Source organism: Gekko japonicus, unplaced genomic scaffold (genome assembly GCF_001447785.1).
Source record: "Gekko japonicus isolate JY-2015 unplaced genomic scaffold, Gekko_japonicus_V1.1 scaffold415, whole genome shotgun sequence".
Taxonomy (NCBI): domain Eukaryota; kingdom Metazoa; phylum Chordata; class Lepidosauria; order Squamata; family Gekkonidae; genus Gekko; species Gekko japonicus.
The window spans coordinates 1-13,333 of record NW_015173136.1 but is presented as its reverse complement, the minus strand read 5'-3'; positions in this window follow the sequence as shown (position 1 = coordinate 13,333).

Genomic DNA, 13,333 nt, shown 5'->3' with positions numbered 1-13,333 from the left:
CCCATTAGCTTGCAACTTAGAATATCTGGACTTGTCTTTAGTAAAAGGAGGTTTCCTTGCCACATTTATGGTGCTGATCTTTATATGTTTTCTTTGCACGTACTTCCTCCTCCTGAGATTACAGGCTTAGTTTTATTTTCTTTAAGAGATGGCAAAAGTGGTGATAATTCAAAGCACTGTTGCAGTGAAAATTCTAGGAGATTTATTGACCCTAGTAAGTATTCAATATCTAAAATCATTCTGGGTTATAACACCATTATTTCAGAAAGAAATTATTTACCAGACACAGCTACATAAAAACATTTACTAGGCATAATTGCCTTAGATTAAAATAATCATAAGCTTTATTATTGGCTCTGACAACTCATGTGGCAAACTATACTCCTGACCCTGGCCTGTGATCTGGATAATAAAAGGATACTTGAAACAGAAGTTGCCCATTAAACCATACCTCTTCAACTACAAATGTAGTGAAGTTGCTTGACAAAAAAATGTATTTCCTTCTGACACTTCCTTTCCATTATATATCCAGCCAGCCATCTTTTTTATATATAATCTGTTTATTGGGTTTTCAACATGCACTCTAAATAACATTATAAATACAAATATATCCTGGAAGATATTGTCAATATACCATAATTCTCACTAACCTCTTAGGGATAGAAGCTAAAGACACAGATTAACATTTTATGTACGCCTTTCTAAATTTACTAACATACCAAGTTTTAACTTGCTTCTTGTACTATTTAATTCACCCTTTCTCTATAAACTTTAGACTCTCTATTTAGAGTTCTCACAATTTCCACTTTGATAATTACCTTCTTTTAAGTTTTAAACTGTTAGTCAATCATAGCAGACATTAACTGTAAATTATGTTCCCTATTCCATCTACCCAAATACCTTATACCCCCATACATAGTTAACCAAATAATTTGACCTCTAAACAATAAACAAAATCATCATTGATAGGGTACACCAAAATCCATTCCTTTTCCCAATATAACAAAAAAATTTTTTTAACATCAAACCAACTATCTTTCTATAAGTCAAATTTAAGCCTATTCGTTATTTTTCCTTCCCACATTTGATACAAAATTTATCCCTATGATTTTACTCTAAAAATACCTTACAACCCTTGGTTATAAAGCTAAATAATTAAACATATAAACAAAATTATCAATTTTAAAGTACAATAGAAACTATAAATTCATTTTCAACACAAATCCATGAAACATATTACACTAAATGTCTAAAACCCTAATTAAACCTCATTCGTAATTTTCTTCCCTCCTTTACTCTAAATAAATAGCTACTAAATAATGATAGAAAGAAACACAAACAATATACTTGGGCCAAATCATCAATGTTGGAATAAAGGGAATACCATAAATTCATAATTCCAACGTATCAAAAGCTCTTCAAAACCAATCTAATTCAGCCCCCTTCATTATTTTTCTTTCCACATTTAATGTAAAGCTTGCTTCTATATTTTCCATTTTTTTACAAATACCTTACTTCCATCCTACATGCATAAATAAGTGATTAACCATAAAGACAAATTCATTGATATTAAAATACATCAAAGCCATCAATTCATTTTTCCGACAAATCATATACTTTTTAACTCCCATCAAACTTCATACAGCTTAATTTTTTCCCTATGGATCTGAAGTTTACTTTCCCTCTTCAATGAGTCCACATGACTTTTCTCTTTGCATGCTTGCAATTTTGTTTCTGGACTATTTCTTCTGTGTTTCCGTCTAACTGTGTCCCAAGTTGCATTTTCACTCTTGTCTTTCCACGTGCTTCGTCTTGATCTCTCTTTTTCTTTTATTTTGCCTCCGTAAAACCCTATAGCTTTTTTCTTTAGTTATATGTGATCTTATTTCAACGTTTTCTCTTCTATGTTTCCACCTAGTTATGCTCCTAATTGTCTTTTCAGTCCTGCTTTTCCATACACCTTGTCTTGATCTCTTTTTCCTTTCCTTTTTATTTATATTTCTCCCTTCCTTATCAGGCATATTTTTCCTCTCCTTTTTTGTTTGTTCTGTCTCTATATAAGGCAAACCTCTTTGTTTTTGCTTCTATCAATGGCCCAGGCTGGGTATTAGCAAACGTCTCTTTATAGCAGCTAGCCTGTTATTCCACCACATCTCGACCGTCCTGCATTCCTTTCTCTTCATTTCTCTCTTTTTCTTTGTCCTGTTGTGTCACTTGTAAATTTCCAAGCACATTCGTGCAAGCTTATCTGATACCGTTTTGTATTTCCTCCCTCAATACCTTCATAAATTGTTCCAATGTGAGTTCCCCTACTAAGGTATCATCATCAAAATCCTCCTCCTCCAACTCAACTGGCAACGCCATTTTAGGGATAAAGTTACTTCTACTTTAAGTGTGTCCACTTTCAATAATCTTCCAACAATTCAAGCAGAAATGTAAGTCTCCCACAACAAATTTCTTTAACCCCAAGGGAAAAAAAACCCCATCCGCTATGTTTCTTTGCCCCTTTCTCTCTCTGGCCACTCATACCCCTCCGTCATGGGCTCAAAAATATGGGGTAACTTGCCAAACGATTTCTAGATCATTCGAAATTAGAAATACGTGTACTTACAAAGTCCTTTTGATGCTATCTCCCATATTGAAATGAAGTTTAACTCCAGAAACGGTGAAAAAAAAAGGATGGTCGCAGCTTGTGTACATAAAACGTTCCCACTTCGGGACGGAAGCCTTGCCAAGAGCGGTAGGGGCCGCAACTGAGTCCCCTGCATAGACCTCTCTCTGGGAGGTCCCCCGAGGTCTCCCCGGGGTCCCCCGAAAGAGCGTTGACGGATCAGCCATTCTCGGAGCGACCGAGAAACTGCCCGTCGCCACGCCATACCTACTTCCGGTCCCCCCCCAACCCCCTTCCCCAGCCAGCCATCTTGACAGATGTGATTCTATTCTATACAAATCCAATCCAGTGCTTAAGAATATGATCACTTTCCTGTGGCCATCTGTTTACTCTTCTACCAAATGAACTCTAGCCTCTTTGGCAACTTTCATCTACTATATTCAGTAAATCCTGACATACATTTGGATTTGCCCCCTTCTTTCTTTCTCTTTTCTCTCTGTCTTTTGGCAGTGCTAGCAGCTGAACATCATCCAAGTAGTTCATTACTGATATTAAAATCTATTTGTGTATTGCTTGCTATTACAGGAATATGCTAAAAGTGTTGCACAAAGAACTCAGTCATGTGTCAGAGTGCATTTACCAGCACAGTGATAAGAAAAAGAAATCTGGGTGTTTATATTAGGCTAAAATCTGTGCCCTGACTCAGATTGCCCAGACTAGCCCAATCTAGTCAGATCTCAGAAGCTAAACAGGGTAGATCCTAGCTAGTATTTGGATGGGAGACCACCAAGGAATGCCAGGGTCATGACACAGAGCTAGGCAATGGCAAACCACCTCTGAACATCCCTTGCCTTAAAGACCCATGGGGTCCCCATGAGTCAGCTGCGGCTTGATGGCACTTTCCACCACCAAAATCAAGGTGAAAAAGGAATGAGTTCATTCAGACATTTATAATGGTACCTAGTATGATCTGGGATCTGGAGACAGTATGTGAACCTAGCATATCCCCAATTACAACTGCCATTTTCAGTGAGTGGTCCTTTGCAATGAATATAGTGGCACATTTCCTAGCCGCGGCTCTCATGTGAATCCCCAGTGTCAGTAACCAGGGACGTACCCAGTCAGATGTAGCTGCCCGCTCTCAGTTTAGGACTTCTGCTTTCTCCTATTAACTTTTTGGCATGATGGGAGCCCCTACAGATGAGAGTCATCACAAAAGTACAGTAATATCTCAAAACCTGAACCATGCAGGAGAGACTTGAGTTACTGTTTCTTTTACCTGTGCTGGAAGGGAGAAGTGACTCTGAAAAGTCTTCTCATGCATGGCCTACATCTCCTGCCATGATTCTACCTTTCCCACTCTCTGTGCTCATTCAGTGGCTACAGCAGTGATTATTTTGTGGCTCACTAGCACAGTATTCATACAACTATGTAATAGTACATTTTTACCTGTTCTGACCAGAAGCCATTTGTAAAATTTAGATAACGTGTTACCAAAAACACTCCAAGATGATTGGAATAAATCCTTACAGAAACATTTAAACAAAAGTACAGGATCAGAACAGAAATTATTTTAGAAGTAAACAGAACGTCTGCAACAAATTCTAACTAATATCCACAGTAAAGTTAAAGACATAAGAATTCACACACATTTGGCTAAAGCCAGTACAAATAGTGCCGCTTCCTGAATAATTTTGTCATTGCTGTTTTCAAACTGAAACCAAATTTCCGTAAAATTGTCCAGATTTTTCAACCTATTAGTAATTCTGGATGTCTCACAGAGCTTGGTTACAGAAATTAGAACATTTTGCAGCCCCAAGAGTCAGCCACTATTCACCAGACCTGGGTAGCAGAGACACAGGTAGAGGAGACGGTACAAGTTTGCCCCCCAAGTAGCTTCTTGTTTCACTTGGGTTCCAGAGCTACTGAATAGATATGTTCAGGGGTCGTTTCGTAGAAAAAGAGCTAGGGGAGCTCATTAGCATAACTCATTAGCATATGCCACACCCCCTGACATCACCGGAAGTGTGTCATAAGGCCACACGCCCCACCCCCAACGGTCCCAGCCACCGGCGACGGCCTTGCAGCTCCACTGCCGAGCCCCATGAGGGGCCCGGCGGTGGACCTGCAAGGCCGGCGGGAGTGCAAGGAAGCCCTGCGAAGGCCCTTCCTGGCCCCAGGCAGGCAGGGGTGGGGAGAGGCAGGGAGGAAGCAACTTACCCTCCCTCTTCTCCTGCCTCCTCCTGGCTGAATGAGGGCCAGAAGCGGGGCGGCCAGAAGCAGGGGGCGGGGCTTTGTCATGTGCCCCACCCCCGTACCTCACCCGGGGGAACTGCGATCCCCCGCGATCCCCCCCGAAATGACCTCTGGATATATTTAATCATTGAGTACTAGAGGCAATCATCAGGCCTGGGATGACACCACACACACACAGATACAGACACACACACAACAATCCATTCCCAAATTTTCTCAGATAACTGAAAACACAAACAATGCAATGTTTGAATCTTCTGGCATAATGTCGTAGGATCGGGTACACCAAAACGCATGTGTTCTACAAGACAAAATTTTGGAAGACAGTAATTGGACATTAGATCCTACCTCGGCCCTCAATTGAAAAGACTGTTGGATTCTCATTCCCAATATCCTAGTCTCAATTCTGGGAGAAAATTGCAGGCATAAACTTGGTGGCACTCAGGTTCACTGTCAAGAATTTGATCTGGAAAACGGAATGTGTTGACATTGGCTATTTTGGGATATTCCAGTATCTTTGTAACTGGTCTTTGTAAACATCTAGCCCCGTGGTGGGCAAAATGTTATCAAATCTCTGTGCCCCCAGCTCTGCTTGGATGTGCGAAAATCACATGGGCAGAATGCCACAGACTATACCATTTACTATGCAATACATGATCACCCATGGCTGCTTACTGCCAACTGCTGCTCTCTCTCATTTATGTCTTGTTCATCCATTTTACAATAGGCAACGTTAATGACATTTAAAAAATGCTCTTATTTAGCTTTTTCATAATCCCCAGTCCAACTCGATACTGTTTCTCATTTTTCCCCCAGGCTGAGTGATGAATAAAACTATATCAAGATGAGAACTCTTCTGTGGACAATGGTTGCAAACAGCACATCAAATCAATCTCACTTTTAGTAATAAGTCCCCAGACATGGTTAGAAGGCATGTGATGTAGCAATTTTACTGAAGTTAAGCAGGCATGGGACTGTTCAAGAACTGGATGGGATACAGCTCAGTTACCCATGCTCACTGCCTTGGGTTCCATGATGGAAAGAGAGCAGTTCACAAAGGTTAAAATAACTAAAACTGGCTGAAGTTATAAAGAAATAGCTTTGGGCTTCCCCCTCCTAGTTTTCCTGTCCCATTGTTTTGTATTAAGGGAAAGTGCAGCAGTGCAGTAATGGGAGGCAAGGGATTTAAGCAAGCCTCTCTTCCTTTCCCGGATCAATTTCTCTCTCACTTCCTGTATTAGATCCATTCACCTTCCCGCTTGCTCAGATGCAGCACACAGCAGACTTCCCACATGCTTTTGAGGAACCTGCCTTTCCTTATCAGCAGTAGAGTCATCCATCATCGGGAGTATTGTGGGCAGAGATCATTTTCCCCAACCTGCACATCCTGTTATGTGAACAAATGGCTGAGTAAATAGCTATAGCTGGGATATAATTAAACTTTATTTCCTGCAGTTTTCTGATAGTGTCCTCACCTCCTGACCCAGACATGAAACTTATGTAGTTCAATTCAGAGCTTGCTTGTCTAATAATTCCTCATGCCCTCATCCAGACACCTGCACAGCTGGCCCTTGGCACCCGACTGGAGATCTAGATTTCACAGTAATCCAGGCACAGGAATGACAATTTAAAAATTAATGCACTGAAAGATTTCAAATCCCTGTTCAGGCCACAGATCTACTGGGTGGCCTTGAGCAGACTCAGTTTGCCACTTTCCAAATGGGAAATAACAAGGACCTTTCCTGTCAAGAGGACTCTAGTGAGTGCAAAAGAATCTGCGGATTTTAAAAATAAAATTAAGGAGTACTAATGATCCAATCAATAATTAAAAGAGAGAGACTAATGAGTAAGGCAAAGTAGTAGCAGTGATTTCAATAGGAAAATTTCTCCATTGTTGATTTAATCACTAAGGATGATCAGTTGATGTTCTCATAATGGGAATTAAGATTTTTTTTTAACCTTCGTGAGCAATTTATCTTCAGGGTGTGGTCTGGGGTAAGCACACTGAAGAAGTTTCAGCCATGTTGGTCTACTGTTTGGTGTAGTGGTTAAGTGCGCAAACTCTAATCTGGGAGAACCGGGTTTGAGAACCGGGTTTGATTCCCGACTCCTCCACTTGCACCTGGCTGGATGACCTTGGGCAAGCTGTAGTTCTGATAAGAGCTGTTTGAAAAAGAGCAGTTTCTGTCAAGAGCTCTCTCACCCCACCTACCTCACAGAGTTTCTGTTGTGGGGTGGGGAAGGGAAAAGAGTTTGTAAGCTGCTCTGAGACACCTTTGGGTAGTGAAGGGTGGGGTATAAATCCAATCTTTTCTTCTTCTTCTTCTACTGTAGGAGCTAGACACAAGTCCCGTAGCACTTTAGACACCAAGAAGATTTTCGGGTATAAGTTTTTGAAAGTCGAAGCTCCCTTTACCTGACAAAGGAAGTTTTGACTCTCAAAAGCTTATATCCAAAAATCTTGTTGGTCTCTAGACTTGCATTTAACATTGAAGTAGTATGTCTCTATGAGAAAGCAAGGCAGTTGGGAAAGAAAGAAAGAAAGACTAACATTTATACGCTGCCTTTCTAGAGATCTGCTTGAGATAGCTCACAACGTTAAAACAATATAATAGAATCAGAAAAAGCAACTGTAAATCTAGCGATATTAAAACAAGCTTTAAAAACCAGCAGTAAGCAGCCCAAAACGATATCTGTGTCTGATGCACTGCTCTTTAAAAGTAGGTTCTTCTTCTTTTATTGTGCAGCTAAATCAGAACCAGGAGATAAAGGGTTAACTTTTCCCTGGAAGGGAGAGTTTGAGTGACAGGCTTCTCCTCTTCTTTGATTCGCCAATGCCAGCTGAGGAAAATATGTGACCGGCTGAGTGCTGAGGGGAGTTGTCAGTTGTCGGTCTGGAGATTACAGTTTAAAGTTGGAACCATTCTGAAGGCAATTTGTTGGTTTCTGACAGAGTTTTGGAGTCAGATGGGTTCACCCAAAGAGTGAAAGTAAAAGACTTCTTGCCTTAACTGTAGCATTCCTAACCTGAGGAAGAATTCACTATAAGATTCAAAGTCTAAGTGTCAACATAAGCTGAAGTCCGCTTTATACAGAGACCAGAGCTAGGAGAGCGATTTGGCAACAGTGATTGGGGTAGTATGTGGAAACTCCCTTTCAAGCCACAAAGGAACAGGGTTAATTCCTCTGAGAAGAAGATTAATCCTGCCAACTGTCTCTGAAGGTTTAGCTCTGAGGAGGACCCTAGTCTGTTGTAAGGGGAAACAGTTTTAAACAACCCACGAAATAGAAATAAACTGTAATTTAACCAAGGAATTAGTTAGTTTCACAAAGTCAGTGACCAACTCCAGGAAACCTGAACTGCCTTAGGAAACTTTCTGACAAAACATTGTTGCTGTAATTAAAATACTAAGTAAAAAACCTCATACAACTAAGGCTGTGGTCACACACGCCAGTTGAAGCGGAGGGGAAGTGAGGCTATTCCCTCTGGAGTAATTCAACCCACAGTTGCAAGATCACACCTCCCTTCATAGCTGCAGGCGCAGCCCGTCACAGTGTGATCAGACACAACTGTGGGTGAGTTGGGGTTTTTTGCCATTTGTTTCCCATGCACATGAACGAGGAATCGCACCTCTGCACTGAGGGCCCCCTATGGGTATGCGGTGATGTGCATACTGCGAAGAGGGGGGGGGAAATGGCACTGAGCCGGAATGGCCTGATCAGACCATCCCGATGGCATGCATGTATGCTTGCATGATCAGACAGGGGAAAGTCTGTCTGTGGCACGTCACAACCTGTTTATTACCGGATTTTCTCCAGTGTCTTTTTACTCTGCTTCTGCGGTGGAGCAGCATGGGTTGCCGACGACTGCGGGAAGCTTCCCAGATGTTGCTGTCTGATTGTGCCCTTTAGATTCACCGGGCATTCGTGCCTATGTCGAATCTACTGGCGCATGTGATCGCAGCCTAAGAATACCTGAAAATAAGCTTTAATAACATCATTTTGCCTGCTCAAAAAAGTGAATTCTGTATTATCAAGAACTTTTACCTCAGCAATCCCAATCCCTGACTTACCTATTCAATCCCTGCCTGTTGAACAAACTCATTCTTTTGTTTTACTGTTACCATCTCCAGTGCCATTTCAAAAGAGAAATAAAAAGAGGGCTCCTGCTTTTTCACAACAAGTTCCTTGGGCTGGACTAAAAGCCAAATTATATTCTGTGGACAGGGTGGAACAGAAATTCTTTCAAAAACCTCTATTATCTACATGCTATCAAGGGCTGTTCAGTCACAGCAGGGAACCAAAGAATTTTGGTGGGAAAGTTCATGCCAGTGTGGGGAGAGTGAAAGGGGTCCATCAGGCTAAAAGCAGATTCTAAAAACATAGATGGAACCATGTGGTTAAAAGCCTGAGTAATAAGATACATTTTGCCATGGAGCCTAAGGGACAGTAAAGTAGTTGTGTTACCTGTAGCAGTATGTTTTCATCCACTGTGCTCTACTTATATATTTGTAAACAGCTGTTAGAGATAAATCTCCATGGCTTTCTTATATTTAAAGAAAACTTAACTAGCATTGCAGTCACATGGGGGGGGGGAAGCATGGCCAAAGCGCAGCTATTCAGACAGATCCCTCGGGATTGGGGACGGGTGCGCTCCACTTCCCAGATGTTGCAGTGTGATCATGCCCGTTTGATGCACCCCCGATCCATCCCTCTTGCGGGGCAAAACCTCCCGTGTGATCGGGGCCTAAGAACACTTTCCTTGGAATAAGCCCAATTGAATAAAATGGGACTTACTTCTGAGTAGACCTGCTTAGATGCTCCCCTGAACTTCTCAACTGTCAGAGATTTAAGTAGCAGATAACACTTTATGTTATGTGCTGCAGGATAAAAATGTTACAAATGAGAAATAGGATAATACTATCATAGGTGGTAATTTAACTAGACAGTTATTATTAGGGAGTGTTTGTCACTGGCAGTTCTGGTCTGGAAATAATTCTATTTAACTCATTCTCATCTCAAAATACTTGATTATTTTCCTCAGGCATCAGCTGGATATCTGGTTCATGAATTCAGTATGTCTGAATTATTTTTCAGTACAAGCCACCTGTGGTGATAATGCCCATTTCCTTCCCTAAAATGGAACTGTTTGTCTGTGTTACCATATCCCATGATACCACAGATGGCAAGAAAGCTTAGTGCATATGTCAATGGGCTATCAATAGATGAATTGCATAGCATGACCCAGAGGTTTGGCAAGTCCATTGAACACAATAGCCCAGGCTTGCAGGCATGAGCAATCTATGAATGGTCTGTGACTCCTCTAGATTGGTCACTGAAACCTCACCTGAGCTTGGATGAAGATATGAGCCAACGGATTCCAAGCTTATGCTTGGAAGTGTGGTTAATTAGTCTGATGTGTTGTATGCTTTTATTTCTCTTTGTTGCCTGAGACAATTTCTCCTCAGTTAGGAATAATCTTACTTTGAATGGCCTTAATGTTTTCTCCTTTTGTCTATAAATAAACTCTCCTCCACATTAATCAGAAATATGTAGGGCTCCCAACATTGTCTAGGCAAATGATGGGAGTTTCGGAGTGCAGTGCCTGGGGAGGGTGAAGTTTGGGGAGGATGGGAGGTTACTTCCAGGCAGGGCTTTTTTTGTAGAAAAAGCCCAGCAGGAACTCATTAGCATAATAGGCCACACCCCAAAGCAGAAACTCATTAGCATATTAGGCCGCACCCCTGACAGAAGGGAAGGGAAGGCACCTTTGGCATGCCCAGGCGCTGGGGTGTGTGTGTCGCTCTCCAGGCCTTCCCTCTGTAGCCATGCACGCAGAGGTTTTGGCTGTAGTGGGCATGGCCAACTCTGAAGCCAGCCGGAACTCCGTTCCTGTGCGTTCCTGCCCCAAAATAGCCCTGCTTCCAAGTGACGCTCTAGGAATTTCCCCTAATCTCTTTAATAAAGACCATAGAAACTAGGGCAAACTTCTAGAGTGTTACTATAAAGGAGACACTTTTTCTTCTCAGTTTCTCAAAGATGGAAGATTGGGGATGGGGGGATTCGAAATACCCTGCTGGGCCCAGGCAATTTAGAAATTTAGGAATAAATAGTTACATTTCTCTGAGTGTCTAGTCCATGCCCCTCAACTTGCTCTGTTTTTCTTTTTTGCAACCCCTCAGACCATAGGAAGAAACCTGTTGACAAAATCACAGCTGAGAAGCTCTTGTCCTAAATCCTTGCAGCAGAAGTCTCTTCCCATTTTTTTGTATTTTTGCATTGTGTGTGTATGAGCCATTTTGATGGCGGCTGATTTCTGGTGGCAAAATATATGTGGAAAAAGAGTTCCCATGTCTATGCGACTAGTCCTCTGCCCTACTACTAGCTGGGGAATTGGCTGGTCGTGAATTGGCACTTGCTACCATCCCATCTAGCTGCACTCATATATTGTATACCTAGATATTAAAACAGATTGTACATTACATACCCATTTTTTACATTGTATTTATGTTTTCAATAAAGTTATGGAGAAGTTACGCCCAGGAGAATACTTTAGTGACAGCATGCAATGTTCCTTTATATATACCATTTTATTTTGCTGTCTGCAGAGCTAAAATATAGTTAAAATCCATTGACTATGAAAAACAGTTTGAGGAATCTTATGTCTTACTATTAATGCCAAGCCACATTACTATAGGCAGGAGTGTATAGTGACTGCTAAAGTAAGTGATGCACCAGAAGGTTTTCTGCACTGTGGCACAAAAATGCAATGCCCCAGTTCCCTTGCCTACTGATTTGGCTATCATCAGTGAGAGACAGTTTTGAACTTCAGGGTAGAGTGTGGATGTTGTGTGGATGTAAAGTGAACGGATGAACATAGAACTGGAAATTAAACATACATCCCTTGATTTCCAGTTTGATTTAGGAAATCCATTGATCTTTGCCCGATTCTGGATAGGGTCATCTCTGCACCCAGCAACAACAAAACAGTGGTGCAAATAGGGTTGCCAGGTCCCCTAGTCACTCCATTGGGGGGATTTGGGAGGGCATTCCCGGGGTGGGCAGGGACATCCCCAAGCCTTTAAAGGGTCTTTTTGCGAGCCAAGTGTGCAGCCCTCAACCACCCCCCTCTCTCCCTCCTGCTAGATTTAAAGGGCCCTCCAGCTAGTCGGTGGGCCACATGGTCCCCGCTGATCAGCTGAAGCCCTTTAAATCTGGCAGGAAGGGAGGGAGAGGGGTGGCCAGGTGGGTGGTTGCTCTTGCGGCGGGGCTTGGGGCAGGGTTTCCCCCATCAGCCAGCTGGCTGGGGGTGGATTGGAGCCCCTAAAAGTGGACAAACTCCTGTTCAGACCTGGAGGCTGGCAACCCTAGGTACAAAATGGCTGGGTGATGATAGCTGATGCATGTTGTCAACTTGGTTGTGCAAAGTAGATTACCATATACTAGTGATATTAGACCTATGATTACACAGAGAGATTACTTACAAAATTGCAGAATCAATATCACCATATACTAGGGATATTAGACATATGATTATATGGAGAGATTACTTACAAAATTGCAGAATCAATGGTTTATGCACTTAGGCCCAGCATTTGGTCTCGTAGCACCATTATTTTTAAAAAATGCTTATTTCAAACAGTTGGGCATGGACCAGTGAGATAAGCTCATTGCACACCGAACTTATAAAAATGGGAGAGGAATTTCTAGCCTTATTTCAAAAGGAAAATAAAACTTGGTTTCACAATGTTCTATTCAACAGTTACATGGCCAGGCCTTACATTCCCTACATTTCCTTCCTCCCTTCCTGCTTAAAATTACTAAATAGGAGTGCAAAGCAGCAAAATACTTTGTTTCTGATCTTGGACGGATTTTAAATGAAAGCTGAAAACAAATTAGCAAACTGCAGAAGTTTTAAAATAGCACTGAGCAAGTTTTAAAATATAAAATCTGAAGAATTATAGAACAGCTTTTCTGGAAAATGAAAATTGATCTATATCCATAGATGTTTGTGAGACTTACCATTCAGTGACTAACTTTGTATTACATGAAAACCCATAGAACTGAAGGCTGACAGTAATTTCTGTGAAGAGGAAAACAATGTTGGGCTAGTTGGAGTAAAGAAGCGGTTTGGGATGTCTGATTCAGTCGTTCCACACCGGTCATTTCTCTGCTCCAAACTACTTGTCTCACTACAAGGTTCCAAACACATGTTTCTGGGGCTCCATCAAGATGCTAGTTTTGAATTCTGGAAGTAGCATGGTTCTGTGGTTATAAAATACTGTAGCCCAAATATACACTTAGATGCCATACTCCTGTTCAGGGTTCAGTAGGAGACCAATGATCAGTTTCTCCCCATTCTTGTTGCTCTAAGTAAGAACTGGAGAAAAGCTGCCAGAAATGTCTTCTTTTTGGCTCCCCCTTCTCCTTGTTTCAGATCCTTCTTGCCTTGTAGTGCACTTTCAT